At 38.1% G+C, this 24,441-nt stretch overlaps 2 long non-coding RNA genes and 1 other non-coding gene across 3 annotated transcripts; 1 reads left to right on the top strand and 2 right to left on the bottom strand.

Moving 5' to 3' along the window:
* Nucleotides 1–5,651: 5,651 nt before the first annotated feature.
* LOC118482456 lies at nucleotides 5,652–5,758 on the top strand. Its single transcript, XR_004868492.1, has one exon. It is a non-coding gene; the product is annotated as a small nucleolar RNA R71 (small nucleolar RNA).
* A 10,264-nt stretch (nucleotides 5,759–16,022) lies between these two features.
* Nucleotides 16,023–18,899, bottom strand: LOC110878389. Its single transcript, XR_002557890.2, has 3 exons — nucleotides 18,760–18,899; nucleotides 17,785–17,869; nucleotides 16,023–16,215 (listed from the first exon to the last, which is right to left on the bottom strand). It is a non-coding gene; the product is annotated as an uncharacterized LOC110878389 (long non-coding RNA).
* A 1,953-nt stretch (nucleotides 18,900–20,852) lies between these two features.
* LOC110878390 lies at nucleotides 20,853–22,399 on the bottom strand. The gene is made up of 3 exons (XR_002557891.2): nucleotides 22,071–22,399; nucleotides 21,367–21,811; nucleotides 20,853–21,222 (listed from the first exon to the last, which is right to left on the bottom strand). It is a non-coding gene; the product is annotated as an uncharacterized LOC110878390 (long non-coding RNA).
* Nucleotides 22,400–24,441: the final 2,042 nt, after the last annotated feature.

A 24,441-nucleotide genomic window follows, 5' to 3' on the forward strand; every position in this document is an offset into this window, starting at 1 on the left:
TGCATCGATTCAGGGTCTCGGTTGTGTGTTGATGCAGCGCGGCAAAGTGATAGCATATGCTTCTCGACAGTTGAAGGTACACGAGAAGAATTATACGACTCACGACTTGGAGTTAGGAGCTGTGGTTTTCGCGTTGAAGATCTGGTGGCACTATCTGTACGGTACCAAATGCACCATCTACACCGATCACAGAAGCCTTCAGCATATCTTCGACCAGAAGGATTTGAACATGCGGCAACGGCATTGGATAGAGCTTTTGAACGATTATGAGTGTGCTATCAAGTATCATCCGGATAAAGCTAATGTGGTAGCTGATGCACTTAGTCGAAAGGAGGCGAAGCCTAAACGGGTTCGCGCATTGCAACTCACTATTCATTCAAACCTTCCTGATAAGATTCGTACGGCTCAGACTGAGGCGTTAAAGGAAGAAAACATTAAAGCTGAGGGCTTGCGAGGTATGAAAAAGCAGCTCGAGCAGAAATCTGATGGCATCCATTATTTTATGGAAAGAGTATGGATTCCTTTGTATGGTGATCTCAGAGAACTTGTGATGGATGAAGCGCTGATGTGCATGAAGTGTGTTATATTTTAGATGTATATTTAAGCCCCTTTTTACACTTTTAGCCAAGTTTTAAATTTATAAAACACGATATTTACTAACACTAAACACACATATGGGCAAGTGCACCCATCGTGGACGTAGTATAGTGTTGGTAAGATACCGAGGTCGTCCAAGGACACAAGAGCTTTTAATACCGGTTTATCCTCAACGTCTAATCAAATCAAAAAGTGAGAAAAATGTTTTAAACTAAGAAAAATAAAAACTAACTAAATGCTGAAAAATAAAATAAAATAAAAACAGATAGACAAGATGAATCACTTGGATCCGACACGTGTGTTAGTATAACCTTTGATTATTTTCGCACTTTTGCACTTGTTTAAGAGATTATCTTAGTCATTGTAGTAGGCCCCTCTTTTGAAGGCGACGTTACCCTCAACCCAGTAGTTTGAGTCAGCAAGGATACAATCCTAAAGGGTCGGATTATTGAAAGATAATGAATTAAGTTATTAATGCAAATTGTGGTAGGCCCCGCTTTCGGCGGTGACGTTACCCTCGGCTAAGTAGTCCGAGTCAGCAGGGATACAGTCCTAAATAGCCGGGTTATAGTATTAATAGTAGTTAACTTATGAGGGGGTCAAAGAGTTTGGATCCCCGCCATCCAATACCTATGGGCATTGAAGGAGATCCTACTAAATTTGACCCAGGTCCCAAGCAGGACCTCTAAACGCTGAACAAGGGCAAGACCCTTACCAAACCGTTCCCTTAACCCCCGACCAGGTAGCCAACATACCTCCATATAGACCGTGGAGATATGAATGGTGAAAATCTTTTATTTTATATAGACAGTAAAATAACGCCAAGACACCACGGACAAACAATAAGGAAAGATCACCTTCAACATAAGTAACTAGTTATTAAAGTCATTAATACAAAACCAAATAAAAAGTGCAAAAGATTAAAAATAAAAAGTATTATACTAAACACTTGTCTTCACCAAGTGATGTAAGAGACTTAGGCAAACATGGCCTTGATTGTCAAGAACTCTTACGATCAATCTTGGATCCCGAGACGACTCACACACTCTGTGATGGACAATGGATGATGGTGGTGGATGATGGTGTTATGGTGGTGGTGGGTGGTGGATGAAGTGTGAGAGAGGTGGTATGCCAAGGGATGAGATGGAATGAAACCAAGCACCCCTATTTATAGGCTGAACAGAAGGCTGGGCACGGCCCCGTGTCCGCTGGACACGCCCCCGTGCCCGTCTGACATTCTCTCTCTTCATTAATTGTAATTCGCAATTACAATTAATGCGCCTGCTGTACTTTCACCACGGACACGGCCCCGTGGTGGGCAATGGAAGCTTCTACTGGTTTGTCTTTTCTGCTGCTTCTTGGACACGGCCCCGTGTTCGCTGGACACGGGGCGTGTTCAGTCTTCTGTTTTCTCTTCTTTGCCTTGGGAGGTGCCGTTGAGGATCCGGGCAGTCTACTTTTATTCCTTTTCTTGTATTTATGCTAGAATTAGTTGTCTTTTTGCTTCTTTTGTGATTTTGAGCTCATTTCATCCTGAAAATACAAAAGGAAGACAAAAACACTCTTTTTCCAACATTAGTACTTAAAAAGGGTTAGTTTTATGCCTTAATTGATGTGATTTATATGTTGCATTTTACACACATCAAATACCCCCACACTTGAACTTTTGCTTGTCCTCAAGCAAAACTCTTTTAAATGTGGCTTACACTCCCAAATGGAATAGGTAGAAGAGAAAGTTTTTAGCTTGTCCTAGAGTGTCGGGAATCCAAGGTCTTTGTAAGTTTTATTTTTATTTATTTACAATCCTATTCGTTATGATTTATTTTGAACGTTTCATAAGATAAATTACTTATTTGGGCATAGCATGCCTTATTAAAATTCCATTTATATACAAGTTCACATACCTCACGGGGGATCACTCAACACTCGGCCGAAGGTGTAATTTTTAGTGAATCACTCGAGAGCGGCATGGAACTTACGCCTTCCATAGGCTTGCCAAGCAATCAATCCTCCTCCTTTTTAACTTTTTACCTTTGTAAATATCAAGAGGACTTTTGGGGTGAAGGGTTAGGCTTGGGTTAAAGGTGGGTGGTTTGGATTAGTGGTTAGTAAAAGGGCGAAAATCGTAAAAAGCGTCGGTTTTCGTGACATACCTTGTTTTTAGTGATTTTTTTTTTTATTTTGAAGTATTTCTCCAAACAAACTTTTATATAGCTTTTGTTTGTTTTTGACTTCATCATCATTTTTTTTTTCATATAAAAAGGCGAGTTTACGAAAAACCGAGCTTGTTAATAAAATAAAGGGTAAAAATAAAAAGGGTTTTTGGTGGGTAAAAAGAGTTTTGGGGTAATGAAATGAAAGGTTTAGGCTCAAAGGGGCTATCTAGGGGGATTTTGGGTAGGTGGTAAAAAAAGGAAAAATAATGGTTTAGAAAGAAAAATATGGTTAGTCCTAATGCCTCCATCACTTACTTACTTGGGTTTAAGTTGGCAAGGACCGGGAATGTATCGTCGTGGCAAGTTCTAGAGTTGTAAGAACCAAGCGGCTATTCACACAAGAAACGAAAAATGAGCATTTAGTCTAAATATGTATATCTTTATGCTCAATAAAGGCTCAAAACTCACTTTTGTGGGAATGGGTTTTTAATGTGATCAAGTATATATAATCGAATTTTTAACTAGACTTGTTATGCCGTTTCGTAATTTTCTTATGTTGGTTCTTTGTTATCACGACGCTATCGGTTGTAAATTTGTAAAAATATAACCTTTTTAGAACTTGTTATTCCCAACTTAAACTAAGACAAGTAAATGATAAAAAAAATGAAAAAGTTTTTGAAAAAATTTGGGGTGTTTAGCGGTTCCAATAGAGTTTTGTGTAAGGCTTGTATTTAGGATTTGCAAAATTCAAGGTTTTAGCATCCCCCCACACTTAAATTACACATTGTCCTCAATGTGTCCAAAAATAAGGTTTTTGGTTGATTAGAATGTGTAAAAGTAGGTTAAAAAGCAAAGATTTATGTTACTGGCATCCTGGACACGGCCCCGTGGTGACCGGGCACGACCCCGTGGTCAAGTGCCAGTAACGAAAATTAAAGAATTAAAACAGAAGCCTGGACACGGGGGCGTGTTCGCTGAACACGGCCCGTGTCCAGTTACCTGAACTGGGTGTTTTTCTGCAGGGGGCTCAGCACGGGGGCGTGTTGGTTGGGCACGGCCCGTGTTGAGCCTTCTGTGATGGAGATTTGTGTCGGGTTGCTCTGTTCTTTGTGCATGGGTCCATTTTTCTCGTTCCCCTTTTCATCCATTACCACCATGAGTGTGTTTTATTCTGCAAAATAAAATTAAAAGATTAAACTAAACTAAGGATAGTTCCGCGGAATGCCTCCGTGGTGCGCCACGTTTATAAGGGTCCTTGGCTAGACCCAATGCGAGGTTATATGTTTTCTGAGTGGGATGTCTGGCGTCCCATGTTACACCGTCGGAGAGCAGCATCCAAGCTTGAATCAATAACCTTCATGTAATTGACCGGGTCGTCGTCCTCTATTCTCTTCCCAACCCCGAACTTCACTTCATCATCCCCGTACCTCAAGGTGAGTGTCCCATCATTCATATCCACCACTGCTTGGGCGGTGGCAAGGAAGGGTCTCCCTAGTATAAGGGGGACCTCGGTGTCTTCCTCCATATCGAGTATGACAAAGTCAGCTGGATAAACGAATCTGCTTACCTTTACCAAGACATTCTCGATGACAGCTTGTGGGAATTTGACGGATCGATCGGCTAATTGTATGCTCATTTTTGTAGGGCTTGTGGTTCCTAAGCCGAGTCTTTTGAACATTGATGAGGGCATGAGGTTAATGCTAGCCCCAAGGTCGGCTAGGGCATTACGAACGGGTGATTCCCCTATTGAGCAAGGAATCGTGAAGCTTCCGGGATCGATTTTCTTTTGGGGAAGTTTATTGAGTACGAGGGCAGAGCATTCTTCGCCTAAATTGACTAATTGCAAGTTTTCAATTTTCTTTTTATGTGTAAGGAAGTCCCTCATGAATTTAGAGTACTTGGGCATTTGAGTTAGGACTTCGATAAAAGGAATATTGACATGCAATTGTTTTAACAGACTTTCGAACTTGGCGAATTGCTCATTGGTCTTTTGACGAATTAACCTACCGGGGTATGGAACTCGAGGAGCCTTGATAGGCTCTGGTGACGGAGGGGAGTCCTTTTCCTGCAGAGGTGTGGGTACTGTTTCCTCCGTTGGTGGCAGCACTTCTGCAGGCCCTACGGTGCGGTTCCGTAGTGTGATGAGGTGAACTTGTGCTTTTGGGTTTGTTTCGGTATTGCTAGGTAATGCGCCTTGCGGTCTCTCGGAAAAATTTTGAGCTATTTGATTTAATTGTTTTTCTATGTTTTGAATACTAGCTTGTTTTGAATACTAGCTTGTTGATTTCTAAAATTTGATTCTAATTGTAGAAATCTTTCCGAGTTTTTCTTATCAGTGTCGGAGACGAGGCGAGATATCGTATCTTCGAGCCTTTCTCGTCCACTTTGTTGAGTGAAATTTTGTGACTCATTTCTTGGTTGCTGAAAGTTTGTTCGTTGGGTTTGTTGGTTACTACTATTGTCGGGTTCCCTCCAACCAAGGTTTGGGTGGTTTCGCCATCCTTGGTTGTAAGTTCCCGTTGGGGGACCCGACGGCCTAGGTCTATTATCAATGTAGTTTACCATTTCTTGTTGATCGTCTGTTTCTTTCATGCAACTCCAATTTTCATGTGACCCACCACACCCTTCACAAGCCATAACCGAGACTGTTTTTGTCATTTCCAATTTTTTTATCTTTGAAGAAAGGGCCTCGATTTGGGCTTGTAAAGAAGTGCTTTCATCGACCTTATGGGCGCCCGGGGCGATAGACTTATTTCCCCGGGGGGTGTGCCATTGAAAATTGGTTTGAGCAATTTCCTCAATTTGATTATATATTTCGTGTGGGCGTCGATTACCTAAAAGTCCCCCGGATGGGGACACAATCCATTATAGAAAGTGGATACTTGTTGCCATATTGCGAGGCCGTGATGGGGACACTTGCGTAATAGCTCCTTGAACCTTTCCCAAGTTTCATATAAGGATTCCCCGTCCTCTTGTGAATATGTATTAATTTCAGCCATTAACTTAGCAGTTTTAGCAGGAGGGAAATACTTATATAGAAATTTTTGGGCTAATTCATCCCAGGTGTTTACCGATCCAGCTGGGAGGGCGTTGAGCCAAGCTTTCGCTCGGTCTTTTAGTGAGAAGGGAAACATACGGAGGCGGATGGCGTCGTTTGATGCTCCATTGATCCAAAAGGTATCACATATTTCCAGGAAATTAGTTATATGTAGATGGGGATCCTCGTCCGTAAGCCCGTGGAAGGTTGCGGAGTTTTGGAGCATTTGTATCAAATGCGGCCGAAGTTCGAAGTTATTGGCTTCGACATTCGGAGCATTGATAGCGGCGCCTAGATTACCTACGGTGGGTCGTAGATAATCCATAAGGGTACGTTGGTCCGCCATTGGAGGTGGATCACCCGAAACCTTCTCTTGGTTTTTGGCTTTTAACCTTTTTCTGAGAAAGCGATCGGGTTCTTCTAGTGGTTCTTTTATGTCTTTATTGGAACTGGAGCTCATACACTACGTGAGGTTGGCGTCGGGTTCCAAGTCCTGCCATAAAAACAGAAAAGAATGTTGGTCAGAAGGTTCACCACGGCCCCGTGTTGAGCGAACACGGCCCGTGGTCGGAATTTCAGTGATTGTTTTCCAGATCCCAGTTACTGGAAGTTGGACACGGCCCCGTGTTGCACCGGCACGGCCCCGTGGTCAGCCTTCTGTAACTTGGAAAACAAAAAACTGCCAGTAACGATGCTGGGCACGGCCCGTGTCCGACCAGGCACGGCCCCGTGCTGAGCTCTGCAGAAGCTGAAAATCTACGAAAAATCCTAAAAATTAAAGAAAAAATAAAAATATGATTAGGCCGTTGATTCCTAACTTTCTTAAAATCCTTGTGTCCCCGGCAGTGGCGCCAAAATCTTGATGTGCGTGAAGTGTGTTATATTTTAGATGTATATTTAAGCCCCTTTTTACACTTTTAGCCAAGTTTTAAATTTATAAAACACGATATTTACTAACACTAAACACACATATGGGCAAGTGCACCCATCGTGGACGTAGTATAGTGTTGGTAAGATACCGAGGTCGTCCAAGGACACAAGAGCTTTTAATACCAGTTTATCCTCAACGTCTAATCAAATCAAAAAGTGAGAAAAATGTTTTAAACTAAGAAAAATAAAAACTAACTAAATGCTGAAAAATAAAATAAAATAAAAACAGATAGACAAGATGAATCACTTGGATCCGACACGTGTGTTAGTATAACCTTTGATTATTTTCGCACTTTTGCACTTGTTTAAGAGATTATCTTAGTTATTGTAGTAGGCCCCTCTTTTGAAGGCGACGTTACCCTCAACCCAGTAGTTTGAGTCAGCAAGGATACAATCCTAAAGGGTCGGATTATTGAAAGATAATGAATTAAGTTATTAATGCAAATTGTGGTAGGCCCCGCTTTCGGCGGTGACGTTACCCTCAGCTAAGTAGTCTGAGTCAGCAGGGATACAGTCCTAAATAGCCGGGTTATAGTATTAATAGTAGTTAACTTATGAGGTGGTCAAAGAGTTTGGATCCCCGCCATCCAATACCTATGGGCATTGAAGGAGATCCTACTAACTTTGACCCAGGTCCCAAGCAGGACCTCTAAACGCTGAACAAGGGCAAGACCCTTACCAAACCGTTCCCTTAACCCCCGACCAGGTAGCCAACATACCTCCATATAGACCGTGGAGATATGAATGGTGAAAATCTTTTATTTTATATAGACAGTAAAATAACGCCAAGACACCACGGACAAACGATAAGGAAAGATCACCTTCAACATAAGTAACTAGTTATTAAAGTCATTAATACAAAACCAAATAAAAAGTGCAAAAGATTAAAAATAAAAAGTATTATACTAAACACTTGTCTTCACCAAGTGATGTAAGAGACTTAGGCAAACATGGCCTTGATTGTCAAGAACTCTTACGATCAATCTTGGATCCCGAGACGACTCACACACTCTGTGATGGACAATGGATGATGGTGGTGGATGATGGTGTTATGGTGGTGGTGGGTGGTGGATGAAGTGTGAGAGAGGTGGTGTGCCAAGGGATGAGATGGAATGAAACCAAGCACCCCTATTTATAGGCTGAACAGAAGGCTGGGCACGGCCCCGTGTCCGCTGGACACGCCCCCGTGCCCGTCTGACATTCTCTCTCTTCATTAATTGTAATTCGCAATTACAATTAATGCGCCTGCTGTACTTTCACCACGCCCCCGTGTCCGCTGGACACGGCCCCGTGGTGGGCAATGGAAGCTTCTACTGGTTTGTCTTTTCTGCTGCTTCTTGGACACGGCCCCGTGTTCGCTGGACACGGGGCGTGTTCAGTCTTCTGTTTTCTCTTCTTTGCCTTGGGAGGTGCCGTTGAGGATCCGGGCAGTCTACTTTTATTCCTTTTCTTGTATTTATGCTAGAATTAGTTGTCTTTTTTGCTTCTTTTGTGATTTTGAGCTCATTTCATCCTGAAAATACAAAAGGAAGACAAAAACACTCTTTTTCCAACATTAGTACTTAAAAAGGGTTAGTTGCCTTAATTGATGTGATTTATATGTTGCATTTTACACACATCAAGCGCACAAGTCACGATACTCTATTCATCCGGGGTCTGATAAGAGGTATCAGGACCTCAAAGTCTTGTATTGGTGGCCGAATATGAAAGCTATCATAGCGACATACGTGAGTAAGTGTTTAACTTGTGCTAAAGTCAAGGTGGAATATCAGAAACCCTCGGGTCTACTTCAGCAGCCAAAGATACCCATGTGGAAATAGGAGCAGATTGCTATGGATTTCGTCACTGGTTTACCGAGAACTCAGGCTGGAAACGATACTATATGGGTGATTGTTGACCGTCTCACGAAGTCAGCGCATTTTCTGGCAATCAAGGAAACGGATAAGTTTTCACAGCTGGCAGCAGTTTATCTTAAGGAGGTGGTTTCTAGGCACGGGGTGCCAACATCTATCATCTCATATCGAGATCCGCGTTTCACCTCTGAGTTATGGCAGTCAATGCATAAGTCGTTCGGTTCGCAACTCGATATGAGTACCGCCTATCACCCATAGACGGATGGTCAGAGTGAGCGCACCATTCAGACGCTCGAGGACATGCTGCGGGCATGCGTTATTGACTTTGGCAAGAGCTGGGAGAAACATCTGCCGTTGATAGAGTTCTCCTACAACAACAGCTACCACACTAGTATTCAGGCAGCTCCGTTCGAAGCGTTGTACGGGCGGAGATGCTGTTCTCCTCTCTGTTGGGCTGAAGTGGGTGATAGTCAGATCACAGGTCCTGAGCTTGTTCTTGAAACGTCAGAAATGATTGTTCAGATCAGAAATCGTATGGCAGCGGCGCGTGACCATCAGAAAAGCTACGCTGATAAGCGTAGGAAACCGTTAGAGTTTGCAGTAGGTGACCGTGTTATGTTGAAAGTGTCCCCATGGAAGGGTGTTGTACGCTTCGGGAAGCGTGGCAAGCTTAATCCGCGTTATGTTGGGCCATTTAAAATCCTGGAGCGGATCGGTAAAGTCGCTTACAAGCTCGAGTTACCTGCTGAGTTGGGTAATGTTCACGATGTCTTCCACGTTTCGCAGTTGAAGAAGTGCTTGTCTGACGAAACACTAGTTGTGCCGTTTCAAGAGTTAAAGATCGATGACAAGTTGCAATTTGTTGAAGAACCTATTGAGATCATGGATCGGGAGGTCAAGGTGCGTAAACATAGTCGCATTCCAATTGTGAGAGTTCGTTGGAACTCAAGACGTGGACCGGAGTTCACGTGGGAGCGCGAAGATCAGATGAAACTCAAGTATCCACATTTATTCCCAAAGAACAAGTCCAAGCCTGGTGAATCTGAGCCTAATGCGACTAGTGAATTTCGGGACGAAATTCCTCTTCAAGTTGGGGATGATGTGGCACCTGGGAAAAACGTGCAACAATCCTGATTTATCACTTTTTTTTTTCTATGCTTACTTGTCAAATTTCGGGACGAAATTTCTTTCAAGTTGGGGATGATGTGACAATCTCGAATTTCCAAGGTTAGTCGTGTAATCTTGATTCCTCGTTATTCCTCTTTCATTTTTTTTGTCGCGATTAGTTATTTGTTATTAAACGTAAACGAGTCGGTACTCCATGTATTTGGGCCAACTGTTTATCATGTGCACACTCTGAAATTGGGCCGGTTACCATTATTCCCTATTCGGGCCGTACATTGAGTCTTTATACTTTCATTTGTGTACATATAACCAAACCCATTAATTCAAGTCTATTCATACATCAAGTCGGTTTTCTTAATAGCCGCCATTTACTTGGGCTTAGGCCCAACACCTCGGCAAATCAGGAACCGCCCAAGTTGTGACTATTTATGTATACGTAATATATCATCCTTCATAATCGTACCATAGCAAACAAACCCTACCCCTCCTCATCTCTGATTCCCTGATCGTGCGAACTGTAGCAGCCCCCCCCCCCTCTCGTGAAGATATCATTCTGTTAATCAAAAGTCCCGGTTAGTAATCTTGGATTTACATTAAGTCTTACTTGTGTGATCTTGTTCATGTGTGTCCTTGTTAACAAAGGTGGTGTACGTATGGGAAGGGGTCATGTTAATTAATGTGCACAAGATATTGATCTGATGAGAATGTGTAGTGAGCGATCAAATTGTTGTTTTAGGTTTGCATGGCTATTGGTGTTGTTGACTTTGAGTGATATTGAATGACTAATAATTAGGGTGATTTATTTATGCTTTCATATTTGATATTAACTGTTAATAATGGATCGCACATGGGGGTGTTTGGTGACAAATAAACTAAGTAGGGAGCATGATTAGTTCAATGGGGATTCATGTGATAAGTTTATCGGCCCAATGAGTTTGTCAGCCCATTAAACGAATCGGTCCACTAATAATTTGATATAGAAATTGATGTCTGCCATTTTAATCAAACCATGTGCATTCAATTTATGAAGGATACTAAAACAATTAATGCAAAATTTAGTTTATTGATCAAGTAGGTGGATGATACCATGGATCTGTGGCCAAGATAGAATAATAGATATGAAAGGTTAATATGATGTGTTGATTATGTGCAAGAATTATATAAACAAGCCATGGGAAATTATGAGATTTATAGATTATGCAAACTGTTAATATTTATTAGGATTAAACAATTGAAATATTGGGCCTTCAAGGGAATTGGGCTGGGCTGTAGTGGTTAAATGGATTGCTGAAAAAAAAGTATTATGTAACATGATTGGGTTATTATAATTTGGGCCGATGGTTGGGGTATTAGAAAATGGGCTGTGAACCGGCCATAATTTGTAAGATCATTACGAATTATAATGAAACCATGTGAACTGTTAATTTAGTTATTTTGCATGTTTTTAAGATAAAGTGTCATGCGTGCTTAAACATGAGATTATTATGTGAACTTGTTTTGAATTGAGTACATGATAGATGACTACATATTGATGTTTAACTATTGAATAGATTTTTAAAATGTGAACTAGTAACATGAACTCGTATTATGATTGATAGTAGGATTCGAACACTTGCCATGAATTGCGATATGATATGTGTTTTGTTTAATTGAAATCTATGTGATAAATGCAAAGAACACATGAGTCACGTGTACACAAACTAACCGTTAATGGTAACCACACTAGGATCTGGTTGACCAATTTGGAACGAATAGTGAAATATAACACACCGAGCAAATCAAAGGTGAGTTCACTGCTCTTTTTCCAAGCATGCATCCCGGGAAGGGATATTGGGTAACGTTCCAGGGGGGAATGCAGGTTATTGGGATGTTGGTTATTACTCAGTTTCTATCATATAAGACCCCTTACATCTACCGACAGTTGCCGGGAAGGCAACGAGGTTATTAGTTGATAGCGCTATTAGGTTTGGCACCCTCACACCATCTCAGGGAGGTCGGGCGTGAACTAATTTCCTTAAAGCATGACCAATGTTTTGATAGAGACATTGGGGTTGGGCAAACACATCTTGTAGCCATTTCGGTAATCGAGTTAATAACAACATCAAATCAAATTGTTAAACTGTTTTATCCATGTAACTGGTAAACTCACTCGGTAACAAAACTTTGAACTCACCAGCGTAGTCTGACACACTTGTTTGCATGCTTGTAGGTCGTTAGCTGTTTGCATTGGAACTTGCTGTCTGGAGTAGCTGGAGTCTCATGGGACGATTGGGGAAAATAATGCTATTGATTTCTTGATACTATATTTTGACTTTTAAACTATTTAACTTTGCTTCCGCTGAATACTTTGGTTTTCTTTTGAACTTGGATGATGTTTTATTAATAATTAAGAACTTTATTTTTGAAACATGTACGTGTTCTATGTAATTAGTGGCTCATTGCTGGTACGTCACACGCCTATCAGGGACACTCCCTAGGTGGTATTTCGGGGGTGTGACAATTACAACCCTTTGAAATAATTAAATACAAATCACAAAACACAAACATTCAACATATTCATGCACAAGGTCATGGCTAGGTTATGTACACCAAAATATATATCCACATATATAAAATTCAAGAAGCAAAAATGGTTCTCTTTTTTACAACCTACTTTTCGGTCAAGAATGAAAAAACCGAAAAAGTGGGTTTTTGTCCAAACAAAACAATCATCCAAATGACATAATTCTTCAAGATACTTTTATGCATGTATAAAAATAATCTTGAAAAACAAAAGGAGAACCATATTCATAAATTTCGGCCATAGGGTTTAACCAAACCCGAAACCCAAAAATTTCAAATCCTATGAAGCATGCACTCATATAAGCGGCTCTGAATGCCATTGTTGTGTTTTTCACATGTTTATCAAAGCTATTTTATCCGTGTAAAATAAAAACGCAGTGGAAAAGTTATTTAAAACATGTTATTTTGATGATATAAAATATATTTTATATGTAAAACCCAATTCCCGGATCCATATACGAACATGCATGCAATCAAAATAAAACACAACCATAAAGTGTTTCAAGAATACTACCTTCCAAGGAGTAAAAGAAATGAAGAAGATGATGCTTCTTGAATGGTAGTCTTCAAGTGTAGAATACCTCAAGCTTGTATACCCCAAGCCTTCCAACAAACACTTTAGTTTAGCTAGGATTTTACACTTGTAACTCACTTGAAAAATCCCCTCTTGATCAACCATACCATGGCCGAAAATTAGTGAGTATTTTCTTGAGTTTTTGCACTTGAAAATCAAACTTGAAAAACCTTAGAACCACCACATGTTGGCCGATTTCTAGAGAGCATTTCCTAGAGGTTTTTTCAAGTTCATCTCTTCCCCTCTTTCATACAAAATGTCATAAAAGATATGAGAGATATTACCATCAAAAACCACCCAATCAACAAGCATCTAATGTGAAAATTTGCATGCATTCTTATTGGATCAACAATAACCTTGGGAAGACTCCAAGGGGGCGGCCCACTTGTGGGGTTTTTAAAAAAAAAAATCCTTCCTTTTTTTAAACAATTTAAGTCTTGTTTTTTATATTTTGTAACTTTTATAAAATATAACATCATATGTTTACAAGACTTATGCAACCTTTTAAAATGTTATTTAACCCATTAAATAACAAAATAAAATATTCTCTCAAAATAAATTATCCATACAATTTATTAGTTTGTCAAGTGCAATTATTTAGAAAACCAATTTCTAAATATTCTAAGTGTTAATATTTATTTGTATGATCATATCACAAATAGATATTATAAGTGTTTGTCTAGCTTGTATTTGGGTATGACTCGACTTGGATCATAACGTACTAGCCACATCAATTTAATATGTGTCTTGGGCATATAGAATCCAACACAAACCGCTACATTCTATTACTAACGTTGCTCTTAATTTCTCTCATGTCCCTATGTGAAGTGAGCATATAATAGTATGCATTACCGTAAATATCCAAGTATCAACATTCCAACATAACTATCGTTTTTATATCTCATTATCCGTACTTGTAATGAGGATTAATCATTAATCTACATTTCTATCGCCACTTGGACTACCTACAACTTTATGTCTAACCTTATATTTAATCTTTCACATTACTTCATTATACTAACCCGGCATGTCGTGCAAGAGCACCATACTAGCATTAATCAACTAGTTCCAAGTTTTCATTCAAGGTCCTTAAATCTTCCTCTTAGTAACATAAATACTTTCTAAAGATGACCATTACTAGTCGGTTATTTCATACCATGCCACATTTGTCCTACCATTCATTTCATTCATATGTACAAATAATTTACAGATCCTTACCTTTCAATCCAGAATTAAACATTTTACTAACCTCGCCTTCATTGCATAAATTAACGATCTGCAAACTGGATTTGGCCCACTTCTGAATGAGTCCGTGTCAAGGCCGGTTCGATCCCTTCCTTTCATGAATGGGCTTCCGCTCATGGGCATTCTTCTAACAATATCTTGTTTAAATGAACATGGCCAACAAGCCTAGCATCAAAGTTAGCATTTTCCATCGGTACTTGTCATTATTACATTCTTTCCAATTTATTATGTTTAGTGTTTTAAACACCCACAATTCTTTCATTTTGTTAATTATTTCACCGATCCTTTACAGTTGACTTTTCAAGGTCAAACTGGCGTTTCTTAATTATCATGGATGTAATGAAGTACACAATTGTACTTCTTTCCATTTATGCTTACATACAAGGACTTTAATACATCCTTTCAGTACTTCTTGCAAAACTCACCCTTCCCGTCCATACTTAAGTTATTGTTCGGGTCGTAGCCCGTCATTCATTTTGACCCGCAAGAGTCACTTAGTAAAATATCTATCACGTAACTTGCTCAAAGCTTATTCCTTTCAACTAAGGTTTCTTACTACTACAATAGCTTTCATCGGTTTTATCTGCATAGTAACTCAAATACTTCATGCTAATTTTACTATTACTTACTTAATAACCATCACTTACTTTGTTTAACTGTTCAGAATCCAATTGTAAAATACATGTTGTCCATATGTCTACCAACTACCCATTTCTGGCATATCCCTCTCTAGCTGAGCTATAAGCTCCTACTTAAAAGAAAACATAACCTTTGCACACACCTTGCGCGAATCAAAATCTTTGACCTGTTATCCATAACTTACGTTGGTTATTTCTTTCCAGTTGTAACAATGCATTCTCATTCATTACGCTTACCTATAAGCATAAAACTTATCAAAACAAAACATTAAATACAAGGTTTAAATGGTGATTACCATTTAACCCGCACGACTCATTCGTCCCTTTAACCATTCTTGCATACAAACATATTTGTATAGATATATATATATATATATATATATATATATAAGTTTAAGACATAACTAGGATAATATTCGCTTTTTAAAGAATATTACTTGCTTAGTCTGTAATTACTTACACATTCCATCTTTTTATTCTTATCATTCGTTTCTTTCAATGTTTCGAATCCGTCACGCGGTTTCTAACATATCATTCATAATTTCATTCCTTTCATGTTTCGAATCCGTCTTGCGGATTCTAACATATCATTCATACTTTCATTCCTTTCATGTTTCGAATCCGTCTCGCGGATTCTAACATATCATTCATACTTTCATTCCTTTCATGTTTCGATTCCGTCTCGCGGATTCAAACATATCATTCATACTTTCCATGCGTATTTGGTACTTTCAAATCCCTGAAAGTCTTACATTTCTCTTCACCCTCACGTCCACCTACTACCTAATTCTAACAGACATACCTGTAACAATTATCACGGTCTCACGAACGTCATATGTTTCTTGTGTACTGGCCAGGTACACAATTTCACATACTAGTTTCGTGTCTTCGTGTAATCATCACCTTATGTCCGAAGAATTAGGTTTCAGCAGGTGTAACATTTTCAAAACTTCATTACCATCCTATTATTCTTATTACATGCCTTGGTGCCGGTCCTAGACCGCATTCACGGATCATCCTCTCCAAGAAATTATGCTTACCTTTCACATAACATACTGTTAGTTTTCTTCAAATACATACTTAAGCACATACTTACCTTTGCTTCTACCCTTAGATCTTGATCGAGTCTCGGATTGTACGGTTCCTTGTCACAAGAGCACACAGGTTTGAGTTCAACTATTTACCACCTCATACTTGATTTCCCTCAAACCATGGCTCTGATACCAACTTGTAAGACCCATAAAAGTTTTATCTTAAAAACAATACAACGGAAAAATGAGTTTTAAAATTTCTTTCTTTCCTTGACACATTACTTAAATAAAGGTTCAAATACAAAATATCAAACATTTACTAGTAAGGAATTTACAACATTCCATTAAATTAACATCTTAAGTAAATACATAAATCAAGCAAAGTGACCATTCCTTCTGTACAATCCCAACACTTGACTCGATCTTCAAACCTCTTATTCTTCATAATAATATTATGTCCGCCCAACCTGCATTCACCACATACATAACATCATTAGGATTTGGTGACGTCTTTCTCAAATTAAACATATGCAATCAAATAACCACTCCATATTCCTTCTTCCCATGCCAGTCTCTTCAAATAAGCTTTCCCTGTATAATCATGCATTTCAATACTTTGAACCTTCACAAGGTCCTTAATGGCGTACCTGCATTCTCATTTCATACTTAAGATCCCGGTTTAGTAACTTAACACTCAAACATACACATATATCTCATTCATTCGTAAGCAATAAAATTCCACTTCGTACACAGACGCAATCATACATATAATTTAAACACGTACTTCACTACATGATTATGTACACATAAACAAATGTACAAGCTATACAAACAAACACACTACATAAGACGTCCCAAAAGGGTTTGCTAAGACACCCTAAATACAAGCTTCCCAGTGAAAAGATCACGTACATACGAGACTACGGGCGTTCTTTCTTTTATTCATAATTACCTAGCAGTCCCGACTATCAGAGAGTAATTATTTTTTTTCTAACGGGATATATATAAGCGTTTACAATCAAAACCGGGTGGTTAAGCCTTACAACCCACAAAACATAAGAGGAAATAGTCATACGTAGCTTAAAACATGTTTAAACGAGTTCGCGAGACAAAATAGACTCAATAAATAAATTTCGCCAACCCAGCATGCCGTCGCGTTGCGTGACGGCTCCTTGCCCTTGTTGTCGCGTGGCGCGACCCCCCTTATTTTCCAGAATGTTTGCTGCTGAATGCAGCAATTTCCAGCAACACTATACTTCACGAAAACGGACATAACTTTCTCGTTTTTGACCCGTTTTGCATCACATTTCTTCCTACGTGATCGTAAATTAGTCCTCTATCATAAGGACTCAATTTCTAACATCCGGACTAGGGAAAGTTTCTTAACCTAAGTGCCTTCAACTAAATAGTCAATTACGAATTATTCGACCTGTTCATGTTTTTAGTAAACAACTCACATGCTAAACTTAAAGTTCACATGAACGTTATACCTATAACACTTTTACATTAACTGGAGTATCGTACTTGGGATTTACTCATCCGATACTCGGTATGCGCTAAACTCATTCACTTCATTCAATCCTACGAAATCAAACTTTGTTAATAAAATTCCATTCACGAAAAGGTTTATTCATTAGTTATAACTCACAACCGAGTCTTTTGTCTATAATTTGCGTCTCCGTTTCTCGATTAGCATTCTTATATGAGAATCTACCCATTACCCGGTTACAATATCATAGCCATTATTTAAGCATCATTCTGTCATATCAATACTACTTTGTTTTGACCCGTTCGGTCTACTTAGTAAAAATCATCAATTTCATACAACCAAACCATACTCAATTTTAATCGTCATCATGCTTAATTAACTAGTTGCTACCTTACTTCGACAACCAAGTGATTTCAGAAATCACTTACTTAATACCCTTACTTGACATCATCATTAAAAATATATCTTAACATAACTACTAATAATTATCAATATCATTCCAATAATTCCATTTACTACTAAAGAGGAAGTCCGGGAATTTACTTACCTCGTACGTCCGAATTTACGCATAGATCCCGTGTTTACTTTTCGATCTGTTGTCCTTCCGTGCTTGTATCATGATAACATGGCTCCTATCCGTACAAGCAGTCACATTCACAACATAATTAGCATACATACACCCATTCAACTATGTCCACAAACTCATTCATGGCATTAATACATAGTTGATTTTCAATAGTCGAATATTCAGCTTATATAATTTCATTCAAATTAAGGATATGAATTCGTCTTAATGTAGGAGACAATAGTATGAACATCATTCGCATTTCACACTCATATTGTACAATATGTAAACTTACAAGATCGTTTGATTATATACACACATTCCATTCCGTTCATACTAGGATTCTCATAATTTCATAACTAACAACATCATCATTCAAGATTATCTAATTTGTCACTATCCTAGAACCGGACATGATTCTTACTAGAAATCCACATGAACTCCATCTAAAACACACTTCACATGTTAGTCTGCTAACAATTTCATCATAATCACTTTCTATACATATAAACTTACAACTTGCATACAATTCCACATATTTGCTCTCTTAGGCATTTCATCGAACACTTGGCGGGTTTTGTATTTGTAAGACATTATTTACAAGCTTTTAAAGCATTATTCTTACTAATTCTTCACATAACTTTCACTTTAATTTAGATTCAAATCAATAACCTATAACATCCATTGTCATAAACATCAAGTATCATCAAATTAACATAAAATACATCATCATTCATCAACAATACACATCTATTGAACATGAATGGTCATCTTTATCATCATCTTTACTACTACTACAAGTGGGTTTTTCCCAAATCATCATCATAGTCAAAATTAACATATTTTAGCATCTACACATTCATCATAACAAACATTCATGTTCAATCTTACACTATATTTTCAGATTACACAAAACCCACTTAATCAAACATCATCAAAACACCAAATTCGACTTACTTGATGTTAGAAACACTTGGGTGATCGACTTTCTTGGTTCATGCATTCGTTTAGCCCTTAAATTCCCTTTCAATTTGATGGATTTTGTGATCTAGGGTTTGACCCCCTTTCTTCTCCTCTCCTGGTCGCACTTTGACGCCCAAAACACACTCTGTGTGTGTTTTTGGGTTTTAATTTTATTTTTTTAATTAAACACAGCCTTTTCCCTTTTTGACAACCTTGGCCCCTCTAGTTATTACTTGATCACAATTGTAGCAAATTCCTTCCTTTGGTTGTTTTGTTAGACATTTAACTAGGTTTAATAACCTAGTTATTTCATTTCTTTCTTTTAAACGTGGTAACATACTAATAACTTAATAATTCGAGTTTTTGGGGTGTTACATTTCTTCTTATTTTAGGACTATCCGTTTGGATAGTGAAAAATTTGACATGGTGCACAACGCGATGGAAAATGAGGGCGGTGACCTTGTAAAAGACGACATCATACTAGTCGCCCTCATCAACTACAGGCAGGCCTACAACCGTGAATTCAAATACGTTCGGCATGACATATAATTAGATTTTTTTATTTAATTATGTTTAGGTTTAACGTGTTATTTTAATTATGTAATCTTTATTTAGGTTATTTCGTGTGTGTTTTTTAGTTATGTAATGTTTTTATTTTTTAAATTATATAATGTTTTCTTATTAATGTTATTTGTTTAATTACTACTATTTTTTTAAATTAAATAGATTTTATAAATAATGAATAATAAATTAATAATAAAAAAGGGTGCTATGTATCGAATAACGACACTCTTTCACGCTCTGTCTCAATTCTCCTATTTTCGCACCATGCCACTTTTCTAACGCATCATGACGTGTCATCCAATGACGTGTCATCCACATGTCGTATAACGTCACATTTTCAAGCCCTCGGTCCATATAGTTTTAAGGGTTATTGGATTTTAATAATCCTAAGTTTCACCAGTTGGCTTGGCTGATAATAATCCCAACTTTAAAAATTCTCTCCAATAATCCCAACTTGTAAAAGTTTGGCCGCCATTGATCCTTTTCTAACATAGGTGCACATATATCAATTAAGGAGTCTCTAGGTGTAAGGTGTAATTGAATCTATTGAGTAGACCAAATTTTTATATGTTTGAAAAGGATTAGTGGCGGCCAAACTTTTACAAGTTTGGATTATTGGAGTTAATTTTTAAAGTTGGGATTATTATCGGCCAATTGGTGAAACTTAGGATTATTAAAATCCAATAACCCAATTGTAAAAATTTTGAGAGCTAGAGTTAACAATTTTGAATTTTTGATTAAAAACTTGTATCTAGGGTTTTATCATTGCCTTCAGCCCAAATATTATGTTTTATCGATAGCACACATAAAAATGTACGAATGGCACACACTTCTTTGCTACGTGTCTTAAAAGCTAAAATAACTTAAAGAAAATAATGTCTTGACAAGTTGGCCTGCTAGTTTGTCATTTGGTTGCTCTCCTTGAGGTCTTAAATTCAACTTCAACTAATATCACTTTGAAGGACATTTGTGGTGTCAATGAAGTTTAGAACTAGGCATCTCTAGAGGTCGCCAGTTCGAAACCGAGCCGAGCCGGGTTTTACCGCAGTGGGCCTTCGGACGGGCGGGTTTTCCCCGGAAATGGTGGCTTGGGTATGCATCCAACTCTGATCGTCATGGAGGAGATGATGCATTTGCTCGATTGAGGGCATCCGAAGATGCTTATCCGGTGATTAAGTTGGTCGTTCAATAAAAACTTAAAGAAAATAATTTTATACCAATTCCAATCCGAGCATCTTGATACAATATTATGGAAAACAAAACATAGAAGACAAAGAAATCAATAACTTTACAAAGCAAAAACAAATGAATTGGAAAAAAGTTGTTGTAAACTTATAGTAATTACATAACAGATGTAACTTACAATAACCATATGTAACCTACTTCAAACACATCTTCATCTTACAATAATAAAAAATAAAGATAGCACCACACTGGTCATAATAATAATAAAATTAAATTAAACAGTTTTGAATAACTATTTTGATATATATAAAACCATTTATGCTTAAAGTAAAAAAAAAAGAAAAAAAAACGAAACTTCTAATCATATCCAAGATATCAAATGCAACTATAAAAAAGCCAAAAAGTTATAAATATAGAAGTTAAAATTGTATAAAAATAAGAAAATATATACAACTTCGAACTAGTTGAAAATAAACCCCGGCATGCAAATCCCCTTCATTCTGAAGACATACAAAATAAAAGAATATTGTGTACTTCATTAATTCAACCTGCAACACTTTGACCGGTCAACCCGTGCTTGAGCCGCATCGATCCATCTTTCATCAAGTTTACACTCAAGCTCTTGAATCACTCTCTCGAATATTGTCATGATGCCTTCCTCCAATCTGTTCTCGATGATGAAAATTCCTTGAAACTGATTTAACCATCCTGAGAACAATGTTTGATCAACCATTAAAGTCAACAAATTGTTACGGATAAGTCAAATCTGGTTAAAAGTACCTACGTTGACCCGTAGTCCAACCCATCTGACCCGTCTATTTTGCCACCACTAGTGAGATTCAAATAACATACCTTGTTGACTGTATCAACTTCTTTGTTTCATGCTTTCATTGAGTACTCGCACGCATGTCTGCGTGACAGGTTCATACAACACTTGTTCTAGCTCATCAAGCTCAATATAACCGCTTCCATCTTCATAAAAAAAAAAACATAAACGCTTTGTGTAGATGCTCATCTGCAAATGAATTGTCACTGCCACAAAGTACAAACTCTCCACACTCGGGTACGATGTACGCCATTGTCATCAACATCAGCCTAATGAATGAACAAATGGTAGAATTTTAGCATTCACAATCTTTTAGCATTACCACATCCATGAACAGTCAGATCTCAGGTTAAGACAATTGTGAACCGACTTTCTTTAATAGTTCATCAAATGTAACTTTCCCATCACCATCAATGTAAACATGTCTTTAATCACTTCTACTTCTTTAGTAGACAAGTGTTCTGCAATAACCTACATTATCCAACCAACACAAGATGAACCTGTCACTCTCAAATATAAGAATCGAATATGGAACTATTGAGTTCTAAATAGAAATAACGCGCAGACAAAATGGTCATGCTTACTCTCAATGCTTTCTTTTTTTAAACGAACGTCTCTTATCACTCCAACTTGAGTGTTTACAACAACCTTTAATATTAAATATCAATTAACAGTTCCATTATTCTAACACCACCACCCTTAATCAGCCATGCTAAGATAAGAAACTCACAGATGTCGTCTCAGGTGATAAAAATATGCAAATCGGTGATTGTGATGGTGATGGAAGGTAACAAGAGTTGTAGTAGTGGAAGCATCCGGCTCCTTCTTACACGGATCAAACGATTCCTTCACCACCGCCTCAATCGGCTCCACCGGCGTTCCGGTGGTCAATGATGCCGCCTCCGTCTGGTTTGGATGACGATGAACTCTGTCTGGTTTCCACCATGATCGATTTCAGTTTTGGAATTCTATTGTTGCGAAGAAGAAGAAGAAATTGGGGGAAATCTGGTAATTTATATATGAATGTGAAGATGAAGAAATGATGATTATAATAATATTAATTAATATTAATAATGATAAGAGTTAATTGCTCGGATGGTCCCTGTGGTTTCAACTTTTTTCACGTTTAGTCCCCACCTTTGAAAATAGCAGTTATGCTCCCTATAGTTTATCATTTTGTTACTCGGATAGTCCCTGAGTAGATGTCAGTTAGTTTGAAAATAGCAGGTATGCTCCCTATGGTTTGTCATTTTGTTACTCGGATAGTCCCCAGAGTAAATGTTGGGGGACTATCCGAGTAACAAAATGACAAACCATAGGGAGCATACATGCTATTTTCAAAATGTGGGGACTAAACGTGAAAAAACGTGAAACCACAGGGACCATCCGAGCAATTAACTCTAATGATAATAATTTGGTAAAAAGACTTCTTATATTTAAATCACTTTGTATTATAACTCTATAGTGGCCTCTTACACTTATTATTTTTAAATCACTTTGTATTATAACTCAACCCACTATTTCGATATATAAAACCATTTATGCTTAAAGTAAAAAAAAGAAATAAAAAACCAAACTTCTAATCATATATTCATATCCAAGATGTCATCAAATGCAACTATAAAAAAGCCAAAAAGTTATAAATATAGAAGATAAAATTCTATGAAAATAAGAAAATATATACAACTTCGAACTAGTTGAAAATAAACTCCGGCATGCAAATCCCCTTCACTCATGCAAATCCCCTTCACTCTGAGACCACCCGTAGGGGGCAATATTTGGGCGTGAATTGCCTCAAAAACGCCCCAAAACGCCCGCACACCACCCCCGGGGGCGTTTTTCTTCAAAAGTTTGGTTGGGGCGTGCAAAATTAAACGACTGATGAAGATATTGTTGGCCAATCACAGGTAACCTTCTTTCTTTTTAGCCAATCACTTTTTTTGATGTTTTTATTTATTTATTTAATTCTTTACACCCCTTTTAACATAATGCCCCACAATGCCCACATCCCCACTACACCCATTTTAGAAAAACGCCCCATAATGCCCCATTGCTAACTGGACCGCCACATGACGGATAATGCCCAAGGGTCTTCCTTTACCACTACACATGGTCTGAAGACATACAAAATAAAAGAATATTGTGTACTTCATTACTTCAACCTACAACACTTTGACCAGTCAAGTCAACCCGTGCTTGAGCCGCATCGATCTATCTTTCATCAAGTTTACACTCAAGCTCTTGAATCACTCTCTCGAATATTGTCGTGATGCCTTCCTCCAATCTGTTCCTGATGATGAAAATTCCTTGAAACTGATTTGACCCTCCTGAGAACAATGTTTGACTAACCATCGAAGTCAACAAATTGTTACGGGTAAGTCAAATCTGGTTAAAAGTACCTACGTTGACCCGTAGTCCAACCCATCAGACCCGTCCATTTTGCCACCACTAGTGAGATTCAAATAACATACCTTGTCGACTGTATCAACTTCTTTGTTTCATGCTTTCATTGAGTACTCGCATGTCTGCATGACCAGGTTCATACAGCACTTGTTCTAGCTCATCAAGCTCAATATAACCGCTTCCATCTTCATCAAAAAAAAAAAAAAAAAAAAAAAAAAAAAAAAACATAAACGCTTTGTGTAGATGCTCATCTGCAAATGAATTGTCACTGCCACAAAGTACAAACTCTCCACACTCGGGTACGCTGTACGCCATTGCCATCAACATCAGCCTAATGAATGAACAAATGGTAGAATTTTAGCATTCACAATCTTTTAACTTACCACATCCATGAGCAGTCAGATCTCAGGTTAAGACAACTGTGAACCGACTTTCTTTAATAGTTCATCAAATGTAGCTTTCCCATCACCGTCAATGTAAACATATCTTTAATCACTTCTACTTCTTTAGTAGACAAGTGCTCTGCAATAACCTACATTATCCAACCAACACAACATGAACCTCTCACTCTCAAATATAAGAATCGAATATGGAACTACTGAGTTCTAAATAGAAATAACGCGCAGACAAAATGGTCATGCTTACTCTCAATGCTTTCTTTTTTTAAACGAACGTCTCTTATCACTCCAACTTGAGTG

This window comes from Helianthus annuus, chromosome 9 (genome assembly GCF_002127325.2).
Source record: "Helianthus annuus cultivar XRQ/B chromosome 9, HanXRQr2.0-SUNRISE, whole genome shotgun sequence".
NCBI classification, from domain to species: domain Eukaryota; kingdom Viridiplantae; phylum Streptophyta; class Magnoliopsida; order Asterales; family Asteraceae; genus Helianthus; species Helianthus annuus.